Genomic DNA, 12034 nt, shown 5'->3' with positions numbered 1-12034 from the left:
AACAGCAAAAATGGGAACAGATTTCTCTCTTCTGTCATGTCTTTTAATTTTTACATGTGTTTTCAATCCCTCAATTTTTGAAATTTTTTTAAAAATCTCTTGTAAATGTTGTTTCCCTGTGTCCCTCGATTTGAAGAATGATAATAGAAGTGTTGCTGGAAGCTTTTAGTGTTTTTTTTTTTTTTAATGATTGCTAGTAGTAATGTCTACAAATGGTAATCCTCTTATAAACAAAAGTAGTTATGATCAATCATATGCTAAGAATGAAGCAGCAGGCAAGTGATTGAATTTCAGACTCATTCTCTAATTTCTGTGTTGCATTACATTGGAACACAATGTTTATAGGACAGTGTTTTTTCCACACTGTGTGCTACAGAATATTTCTGGTTTGGGCAATGAATGTTTTCTATGTTGCTCTCCTAAGAAATGTACATTCAATATCCAATTCAGCTGTTCATTCTGAAGAGTATTAATTATTTACTTGAATAAGAAGTTCTTCCTGGAAGATATTTATAATTTCCCAGAGTCCAGCCACTCACTTAATTTCTAAGAAATTTAAAAAAAAAAAAAATAAATCAGAAATCTCTAATGGGAAATGATGAACCAGCCTTTATTTCTGAATTCTGCTGCTTCACCTGTCACTCATGTTTTACTTGGTTATGACTGCTGTTTTCAGGGCATGCAGAAAGAGATTGATTACTGGAAATATTTTTTCCTTTTTTTTATGATAAAAGAGTAATTAATGAGTTATGTGGTAACTTAGCAATAAAAACGTATTATGAAGTAAATGATGCTAATTAACAGAGTAATTTTCATATTCTGGAAAGCTGCTCTTTGTCAAGGAGAAAAGATTCTGCAGAATGCAACACATGGATTTGCCAGGCTCGTGGTTCCATCTTTCCAAGATAAAAATTTACACCAAAGGCAATACTGGAGAAAAGGATAGAAGATGTGTATTTTCTCCAAGGGTGTATTAGAATTTGTCATAGAATGAAAATGTAATTTTTCACAGAAAAAGAATCAATTAAGAAAACTTGACTTTTTTCTTTACATTAATTCAGAAGGGCTCAATGATTTTCTTTCATAAGAAATCTGTCATCAGACTACCAATATCTGTTAACTGAGAAAGGCGCTAGTACTTATAAAAATGTAAGTGGTATTATGCACTCATTGGATCAAATTATTTTAATAGGATAATTTAAGGCAAAGGCAGAATTAGACCCCTGGTGTTCAGTCATGATTCTAAATTGTAGCTCACCATTGCCTCTGATCTGCGTTGCACACTCCAGTCCTTCAACAACTACAATGACACTTGGTCAAATCCATCCCACAAACATCACTGACAAGAACCTTACGTGTCAGAGTATTCTCCATAAGTAACAAGCAAAAACCACTGACTGTTACAGACGGAAGAGCAGAACCATTTCCAAGAACTGGGAAGTGGAAGCAGGACTTTGCTGTTAGTGCCTTTTCCATTTCTTTGTTCTGAACAAGCAAAATGAACCACAATATGTCAGACTGATGGAGCTAATTTTCATCACTGTTTTTGCTCTGCTTAGTTCCTTGAAAACAAGGAGATTGCTGGCAGAAACTTTATTAAAATCACTGTGAGATTTTCTTCTGACTATTTTAACTTAAAAATGGTACTGAGATGAGATAGAGAAAACTTTAAAAAGATGGTTTACTCCCCCTTTTCCCATCATATGTATCCCCTAATGATTCAGATGTATTCTGTGTCTTCAGATCACAGAAGGAAGGAAGGAAAAGGATGCATATCTGGAGCATACAATCAGCATTTTGATAGGGGCACACAGGATAGGCATGTAGGCTCATCCCTGAGACTTTTTTGCAGCTTCTGTCTTTTCCTCCTCTATACAGCAGAGGCATTTCGCAGATTCTACTCTAAAAAGAGCTAAGTGATTTGGGGGTTTGTTTGATCTTCTTTTTTTCTCTTTTTTTTTTTGGAAATAACAAACTTTCAGGACTCAGCATCCTCAGACTATTTGCAATGTCAAAATTAGTTCCCCATGTCATTTGATTTGATTACTAAATAATGCTAATGGAAGATATAGTAATGAAATTGGAAGTGTTTGGATTTTGGTTGTTTTGCCAACAGTAAATATAAAATATTTTTATTTTAAATTGACTGGAATTCCTTACAGCAGGGAGGGCAGAAGCTGTCTAATGGAAAAAAAAGAAAAAGAAAACATGCCACATTTGGTTCAGATCAAAAGTTGTGGGGTTTTTTAAGTTTAGCTGCTGAACTAAAAAATCAATTATTTTCACAGTTCTTCCTGAAAAGCAATACCAAGCAGTACTTTTCTTCCTGAACTTTTCCCACCATGGAAAATCCTTAATAAATCCTAAACAAAGTATGGTCCAATATAACACCAAGACCATCCCTGGAGGATTTTTTGACAAGGCTGTGAAACTCAGTTCCCTGCCTGCTCTCTCAGTGCCCAAAGGTGGACTGTGGACTTTATAATTTTTCAGCTGCAACTGAAAGGATTTCCTGGCAGAGCTCAGCTAAGATAGTCACATGCCCAAGAGGGGGTCTGTGGTGGTAGTCACTTCAGACGTGGGCAGGGAATGGCGAGGAACTGTTCTCAGGATGGAGAGGCAGCCCTCAGAGGTGTCTCTTGAACTTCCATCATCTAAGTCACAGTTTAGGACTAAGGAACAAATTGTCTTTTCCAACCTGTGTTTGGCTGTGGCTATTGGCTATTTAATTTATGTTTTGAGCTACAAGCCATATGTAAGCTAGTGCTGCTTATAGATGTATGTTTCAGGAATGGACAAGACATGGACACCTGATTTCAGAACAGCCAGTTATAATAGTGGGGAGACTGGCAAGGAGACAAAAAAAGGAAGTGATTAAATTTGTGTAGTGAGCTTTATTTGGTTTATTTGGTCAGTGACCAGCAGTTATCAATAATCAGCTCTTTGTATCAAATGTGCTTCAGTATGCACTTCACTTACACCTAAAAAGATGGTGATTGAATGTTAAGCAAAGAGTGAACAACTATGAAAAATATGTAGAAAAGAATTTAGAATAATTTTTACCAATTTGGAAACTGTCATGAAATTAGTTTGGAAACTCCTCACAGTCTTACTGTTTTGCAGTGTGCAATGCATGGCTGGAAGCTTTTTTCCTCTTGCTCCTTCAGTGAAGGAGGTATGAAGATAGTTGGTAGTGATCAACAAAACCACTACAGCACTTGTGGTGGAAAGCACGGTACAAATTTAAGTTGATGCTGTCCACTGGCTATGTGCAGTGCAGACCTGGTAAGAATCTCAGCAGTATCAGTCAGAGAAGTATCACTCCCCCATCTGGCAAAAGAGCATCCCCCTATTAAGACTATATTGAATAACAGAAACTTCTTCCCAGAGAAATACTTCCAGGACTTTAGAAGGAACAAGTTCAGAGAGAGTGGAATGTAAAAGTGGGAGTACTGTATCAAGTACTGAAGACACATCTAATCATCCTCTGTCCATGCCAGTAGCTACACTTGGACTGGTTCATGAGCTGCTAAACCCTTACTGACTCATTGCCAATCTTCGCATATACTGATGCTGTTCACCTTCCTGTCTTGTGCTTGAAAAGGACCCCAGGTCAATGTATCTTCGGTTTGTGAATCTGCCGATTTAACGCTAAGGTCATGTAAAAACTACAAGGTATATTTGGAACTGGTCCTTTTCTTAGCGTTAGGCAGCTAGCTTTAGGTGGATTATCCAAGTAGCAGTTAAGGCTGTTCCATGGTTTGCCCCAAGCAGGATCAGTGTGTTGATCTCGCACAATAGTCCAGGCACATGAGTGTTTCCAGGCAACAGCCCTCCCTGAAATGATGTCTCCAGCAACACAGCAAGCATCTCTGACCTGCCTTGCCCAGCAATTGGCCAGGCAGGGTGGCCAAAGCCTTGTCCTCAGCGTGCACCTCAGTGTGGCTGAATCCAACGACAGTCACTATTACCCTCTATAACAACTGCATACAGCATGTGTATTAATACAGTACCTCAGAAGACATCTATTAAATAGAGCTGTTATCTTATTATTTTAACCATTAGGAAACCGTAACAGAGAAATTATTTGCCTTAGGTAATTCAGGAATTTTGTAGAGGAAACAGCAAGTAATTTCATGTGTCTGGACTCAGAGTACTGTGCTTTACCTACAAGACCATACATGGTTTCTTCAATCTCTTATAAAAAGAGCAGACTTTTTAAGAATATAGGCTGGTTTGCATATGGATCGCTAAGAACCACAAAGTTTGGATCTCAGATTTGGACTCAGGGCTGTCTAGGGTTATTTAAATCATTTAGAAATGGACTGTTGCACATAGCTGTGCTGTACAGCTATGTATAGCTGTACATAGCTGCGCATAGCTGCACATAGCACATAGCACTGCAGTGGCTATTAATCACAGCACTGTGTAAACATGTTTTCCATTCAGAATTTTGCATACACTTAATCCTTCAATTCTGAGAAATGCTGATAACAAAGAATTTTCATCTGGCAGATTAATTTCTCTTTTATTGCCTCTTCAGAAATCCTACACTGATATCTCATCTTCTCTCTGAATAAGAGAGTACAGGGAATTGGATATACCTATGGTCAACAGTTGCAGAAATCTAGTTTGTAGCTAACAGACAATCATCCACAAAAGTAACTGAAAATGTTTGTATAAGACATTGAGGAAAAAAGACACCAGAAAGAATAGAGTTGTAGGAAAGTCTTTTTACATCTTTAGGTCAAGGTGTTAGCCTTTGTGATGTTGAAAGACACTCCTAGCTTCTCATAAGCATTAAGGAATATTAATGTTGTTTGTGGCAGTTCATGAGGGCAGGACAGCAAGAACATGAAGTTAAATTTTACCAGAAATTATGAAGTTCTTCTTCAGATTGGTTTGTATTTCTATCTCTGAGGAATGGGCTGCCTCTGAACTGAGGAAGATGAAACTTTCATGAGTGTGTCTTCCGTGGATGCTATTTAGTTTCCTAAACAGAAATAAACTGTTGTATTAGTACTACAGTCATCAATACAGTTGTACAGGCAATTAAAACCGTCAACACAGTATACAGATCTAGAGATAGCAACACTATAGCATGCAAAATAGCATAGTCAGGCCTCTTTTTTCTGACACAGAGTGCTCATCATGGCTAGGCTTTGTGAACAAAGGTTTGGGAAGGCTCTATCCACATTTGTTGCAGGCACACTGGTGGCTTATGAGGCCAATACATGACAGATATATCCGATTGCAAAAGGCACAGAGTGCTATACGTCTGTGATTTGCCATACATACTGCATTATGTCTTTCCATTTCTTTTGCAGTGCAGTGTGGTTCTGTGAACTGTTAACTGTTGCCTTCATCTTCAAGGAAAAACTGTTTAGGTAGCAGATGAGGTAATACTTTTGCATAGCTTTGTCAGCAGTCTAGGAACCATCAGGAAAAAATATGCAGCTTATGAGACAAAGTACTTTTAAGAGCTTCTAAGTCTCTGGCTTCTACTACCACTTAGTGACGAAAACGGCAAAATTTCCATGACCATGGCCTTAGACTGCACCAAAGCTTTTCACATGCAGTGCTGGACGCATAGAAAGTTCACACAGAAAGTTTCTAATGGATCTGCAGTGTACTGCTTCAGTGTTTGAAGTGCTGAAGCAGAGCAAAATCAGTGCCTAGGCAGCAATACCAATCCCCTGTGGCATGGCATGCACTCAAACACCAGCGTGGTGTTGTAGAGGAGAGAGAGAGAGCTAGAGAGAGAATAACAACTTTATTAAAAATGACTGCTCCTGCTAGAAGAGAAGGGAGATATTAGTGGAGCTGCTGACAGTGCACAGAGAGAACAGATGTTGGAGGTTAATGGAACATTAGCAAAAGAAAGAAAATCAAAGTCTCCCAATACCTGGTATGGTTATTTTAGTCAGAAGGTTCTTTACAGAAATGCACAAGGTTTAATTGTAGTTGAAATTTAAAGTAAGACACTACATGGCCTTATTTAGCATAAAGGGTTTCAGCAGAGCTATACTTGGCTCCAGGATTGTCCTCTGTGATTTTCTCACTTCAGAAGTATTACCTGCTGCCATTGCTATCAAACTTATTTAACTGTAATCATCGCCTCTCCAAATACACATAAAGTTTGGAACATTCTTTCTAATTAATTATTTTGTATAATGAGGACAATTGATTAAAAAAAGAAAAAAGATACATTAAGGAAAAAATATTTGTGTAATACATAAGCATATGATTTATTTATATTTTACAGTTACAAGACATATACATGAACAGCTTGTTTGCTGTTTTTTCAGCAGATTAAACTGCAGAGATAAGTGATTTCCAACTGATTTGTAATAATTACTTTTTCTGGTAATAGTAAAGACCCCATCTGACACTGTAAAAATATAATTTATAACTTCGTGATTCTATTTTCCTTTAACATTTAATCTCATGAGCTTCCAAACTCCTTATGAGAATAATTTAAAAATCTCCATGTGCATTTCATTGCTAACTAAAATAACTATGTGCTGATAAAACTTAAAAACTGAAATCAATAGTTTATTGAAAGAAGCCTTAAGGTAGTGGAAAAAGATGGAAAAGTATCTTCAGGCTGCTCAGTTGAAGTGTTTCAGGGTTCAGTCTAGCCACATAAGCTGGCTTTTCAGATGATACTTATTTCTCCCAGGGACTGCTTTTGGTACTCTGGAAGTGTTCAGGATTCCAGTTCATTAGAAAGATGGTTTTGATTTGTAACCACAAACTGTTTTCTGTTTGCTGTGCTGAAAATTACTGATTTTATTCAGTGTCTCACGACAAATTCATTCAGACAACAGGTTACTAGGAAAGTTCTGTATCTTGAGAAACATGAGCATATCACTGTTGAGATACCAGCTGGCCACAGTGATGCTAAAGCATTTGTTTTAAAGATACTTCTGCATGACTATTACATTTATTTGAAAATATCACCCAAAGTGAAGTGAGTAGTGTCTTTGTTTGTTTTAATAAAAATTTTTACTGAGTGGTAGAAAAATGGAAAACAGGTCAGGCTTATTTTAATATACCTGTTCAATGGTCTGTCTGCTTGTAACCATAAGGCTACAGACTATACACTGAATGAATGAATGAAGCTGCAAGCTGTGTATAGGCAATGGGCTGTTGGTCTTTAGTTAGCTTCAGAATTAATGTTTAGCTCAGATTATACTGTAATAAGCCCAGTGTAAAGTGGAAAGTGTGTTTGTGCTGTCAGTGTATTTCTCCTCCCTTCTCAGTCCAGAGCCTTGTTGCCCATACTGTCTCTTCTGTATACACCAGTCTGCTCCCAGGTTCCTTCTGGAGAGAGCCATCTTGGCTCCTGCTCAAGAAGAGGATGCACAACTTACAGGACTGTTTTCTCCTTCGTTGAGTCCAGATTATACAAACACAGACTGTATTGTCTTAATGTACCTCTATGAAGGACAGCCTTCCAGTGCCATCCCAGAACACTTGCACATAACACACAGTCCCAACATGCTTTAAAATCACCACTTCGATGGCTGCAATTAAATCTTCTCTGTAATTCTGGTACTTGGCAATGGGAATACACAGAAGGTAACCATTTTGCTTCAGGGCCATCAGAATTCCTTATAAGGCCCAGAGTCTCCAGGGCTGAGTGTAAGTCTGTATGGATATGGGCACTCCACTGTCACTGCGAGAACAAGCTAGTCTGTACCAACCAGCCTTGTTTCAAGAGCTCACTTTCTGGCTAGATCAGCAAAGACAGTTTAGATGTGATATAAACAACTCTGTGCTTCTCAAGTCTCCTACATTAGCTAAGCCATCAGGTGTGCATGTGTTTGCAAGTGATGTATATGTATATATAAAGTTACCAGTGTGAATTACTTAATATGCCATGCATGACAAATATTTTCTATAAACCTAGGCTTAAACCAGTAATATCAAGCTAAATATCTTATGGTGCTGGTGAACTTCTTTTGGCTGTGAAAATCTCCCAGATATTTTTCCTTTTTTGTTCTGATGTTCCCTTCTGAGTCTTGAAGTGTTCTTCAGTCATGTATGCCTATTGAAACACTTTAACTCTTAGCTTATTAGGATTCTAAGACCTTGAAAATTAATACAGAAGATTTTTTTTCCTTTTTCAGTCTTTGAATTGCAGTTGTCTCTCAGTTTTATGGAAAGAGATAAATTTTTATAATATGTTGAAGTCTTAGCCCCAATAAGAAAGGAAGATGGCTACTCGGTATATATAAACTTCCAATTAAATTGTGATATGTGGTGAGGCACCAGTCCCGAAGTATTTTGATAGTATAAAGAACAACAAAGAAAATGAGTTATAAATGTCTGGGTATATAAGTGCAGATATTAGACTGAGAAAAGAAAAATCTAAGCTGAATAGCTGAAGAGTTTTCCTGAAAGGGAAGCATTCTTGACTGTGAAGAGAAGAAGCAGAAGCCTCATTCCTTGGGGCTTTAAAAGCACACCAAAGCAGAAAAAATGTTCAGAAATACAGTTTTTGTGAAAGGCAGGTGAATCTTATAGGATTATTTCAATGAGGAAAAACTTTGTGGAAAAACACTGTATCAGTAGTATAACAAATAGAATTATTTAGTAGTGTTTTCCACATGTAATTTATTAACAGACAGTGTTGTTAACTGCATGTTATAGTGTCCTCCCTAGAAAAACAACTTCTTTTTTTTTTCTCTCACACTCTCCATGATAATAATGGAGGTATTGTCAAACAAACTATTGGTTCCTGCTATTTCATTCTCTGCACTGACTAATGTCAAACCCTTCAGAAGAGCATAGACTGCCATACTGGGCCAGACCAGGGTACTCTCCCAGAGAAAGACCAGCAGAATTTTTGCTCCAGAATATTTATGAAGCAACTCACAGTACAACAGTATGAGCTGTCTGTTGGGACATGGCTCCCGATCCCATTTCCTGATCTGGCAGCTGCCTCTAGACCAGTGTATGTATGCAAACACATGATCAATAAATGAAGCAGAGCCAGGCAGACAGAATGTGAAATCATGGTAAATTTAAGAGTTTGATAACTCCTTCCTTTGTCAGACATAAAAATTACAAAGAGACAAGATGAGAAAGTAAGTGGGAAATTACATAAATGATGGAGACAGTGTAATTTTTGTAACTCTCATTTCAATTCAGACTTTGGACTCACATATTTGTCTAGTTACTGGTGCTCTTGCCTCTATACCAACAATGGCATTGAATCATCAAACAGACAATCCCAATTGTACAAAATTCCCACAACTCTTTTTCCTGCCATTTCTTTTACAGAAAAGTAGAACTGTTCAAAAGAAACTATGCCACCTAATATTATGCTAACCATTACAAACCCTAAAGTTACCTACAGCATATATAACTAATTAAATACTGCCATTTACTTGTAAATTAAACAGTGTCCTAGTTATCTTTGTAGGCATATCATGGCTGAAATATCAGTGTGTCAAGGTGGTAACACCTATGTGACGCAGATGACTTTTCAGTAAATTCTTCCAATTGCCTCAGCCATCACTACTTCCTATTTTTAGCAATGATCAATTTTTCATTGAAATCATAGCCTCAAGAATCAGTGTATAAGCTACTACTTACATTTTACAGGATTGGTAATGAAAAGCAACACCAACACTCTTGCTATAGAAAAACTTTAAAGACAATAGGGGATTTTGTACACAAGTAGCAACGTTAGACCCTCATCTAGGCAACTGTTGGCAATTGTATTTTTTTACATAAACCTTCATTTGGCCAGATACACAAGACTTGGTCACTCCCCATTCTAATCATCTGTTCAGAGTAGCTGCAAGAAATTAAACAGCTGCTGTTTCCTGCCTGCCATATTAAATAGCTGCATTGCATTAGTGAATGCAGTCATATGTTTCACCCACTCACTCTCTCCAGCTTTCTTTTTCATTGTCTGCTACGGGAAATTTTCTCTGAGAACAACAGGGAAAGGTGCAAGTTTAATTTTCTGAAGTGTCAGGGTCCCACAACTCCAGAATGAAGTCCCTATAATTTTTTTGGTGTACTTTGGCTTCCTATCAAGATGGAAGATTGTGTAGAAGTGTGAAAGATCAATTTAGTATCACATTTCTTTCAGCAAGAAAACAAATATTTTTTAGATGATCTGGGACATAGTCCTGGCAGCTGAGAGGAGGCAGTGTAAGATACTGGGGAGTTCTCCATCTCTCTTAGTTTAAAATTACTTTTTAGAAAGAAAACTGCAGATTCAAGAAAAAAGTTTAAACTGACTGTTAGTTTTCTTGTATGAGCTCATACATCAATTGTGATGAAATGGAGCTGTCTTGGTGGAGTGTATCATTAAAAGAGTCCCTCACTTATATCTCACTCCTCCTAAATGCTCAGCTGATTTTCCACCTGGCACTGGAAAACCACCACATAGGGAGTGATTACCAAAATAGAGTGAGAGAAAAAAAAGACATACTGCTTATTTAAATTTGTGAAGAACACCTGGTTTTTGATAGAGTGGTAGGAAATGACAATAGAAGGCAGTTAAATAGTATAAAAAATTAAGAAAGGTGAAGTGGCTCTGAAGAACAATTTGGATTAAAGAATATCTGAAAGCTAATTTGTGCATTGTCATTCCATCCATTTCACACAAAAGAGCTTCACAAAAGCCATGGTGTAGAGACACATTTGTTCTACATGTGGTTGTCTCTAATGAAGATTATAGCTCAAAGCATATTTCATCACAATTCCTCCAAAGTCAAGAGATTACGTTAAACTTCCTTACAGGGAACTATGGTCAAATTGCTGCTACTGTCCACATCAACAACAACATGACTAGGCTTCACGAACAAAGATTTAGGAAGGCTCTATCCACGTTTGTTACAGCCACACTGGTGGCTTATGAGGCCAATACTAGACAGACATATCCGATTACAAAAGGCACAGCAAAAGACTCCTTAGGTGGTGTATTCAGCAGGATACGATTCTTTCTGTGTCGTCTTTTCTCCTCGAGAGTGATCCTGCGTGCATTCTCAAAGGTAACGGCAGCGTTGTAGATAGTGTGTCTCCAGGCCTCCCAATTTGAGGCCAGGGTAGACCAGTTAAGATGATCAATGTGGCCAAGGTTGAGGTGTTGTTTCAGGGAGTCCTTGTATCTTTTCTTCGGGGCTCCTCTCTTGTGGCAGCCAGAGGCAAATTCACCATAAAGCAAGATCTTAGGGAGGAGGTGGTCCTTCATCCTTGAGATGTGCCTTCCATCATCCCCATATCACCATTGGTCAGTCAGAGCTTAAATCAGTCCAGCAGTTTACTCACCTAGGTAGCCTCATCTCCTCAGATGGTAAGATTGATGGGGAGATAGACAACAGGTTAGCAAAGGCATATAGTGCTTTTGGAAAACTCTATAAAAGAGTATGGCGTAATAAACACTTGAAGAAAAGCACCAAGATCAGTGTTTACAAAGCCATAGTGTTGTCCACTCTCTAATACGGTTCAGAATCATGGGTCATCTACCACCACCACCTGCGTCTCCTAGAACGCTTCCATCAACGCTGCCTCCGCACAATCCTAAACATCCACTGGTCAGATTATGTGACCAATACATCTGTTTTAGAACAAGCAGCAATCACTAGCATTGAGGCCATGTTGCTGTGAATTCAGCTGCACTGGACTGTCCACATACACCCTCTTGATATAAGTGTCATTAAAAGTAAAGAACAAACACAAATGTGGCTCATGCCAAAATAGGTGAACTTGACTGGTCACAGTCACCTCACCACAATCATCAATTATCAGTGTTGTATGTTCCACGGTCATGCCTAGGACAGCTTTGATCTTATGAAAGTGAAATTTCCTCCATGACGATCATTCTGATAAATTATGCTACAAATGGCATAGCTTGGTACAGCTACTGTGGTTCTTTGGGGGAAATGTAAAGCCATGCTCACAACAGGGAAATCTTGCTGGAAGTATCTATTACAAGATGAGACTACACATCAGTGCCTGTAAGATGGATGGCATAATAAAAAAGCAAAAGAGGGTGCTTCTCAATTCA

Source organism: Pseudopipra pipra, chromosome 6 (genome assembly GCF_036250125.1).
Source record: "Pseudopipra pipra isolate bDixPip1 chromosome 6, bDixPip1.hap1, whole genome shotgun sequence".
Classification (NCBI taxonomy): Eukaryota; Metazoa; Chordata; class Aves; order Passeriformes; family Pipridae; genus Pseudopipra; species Pseudopipra pipra.
The sequence above is the reverse complement of the archived record's forward strand: the minus strand, read 5'-3'. Positions refer to the sequence as shown.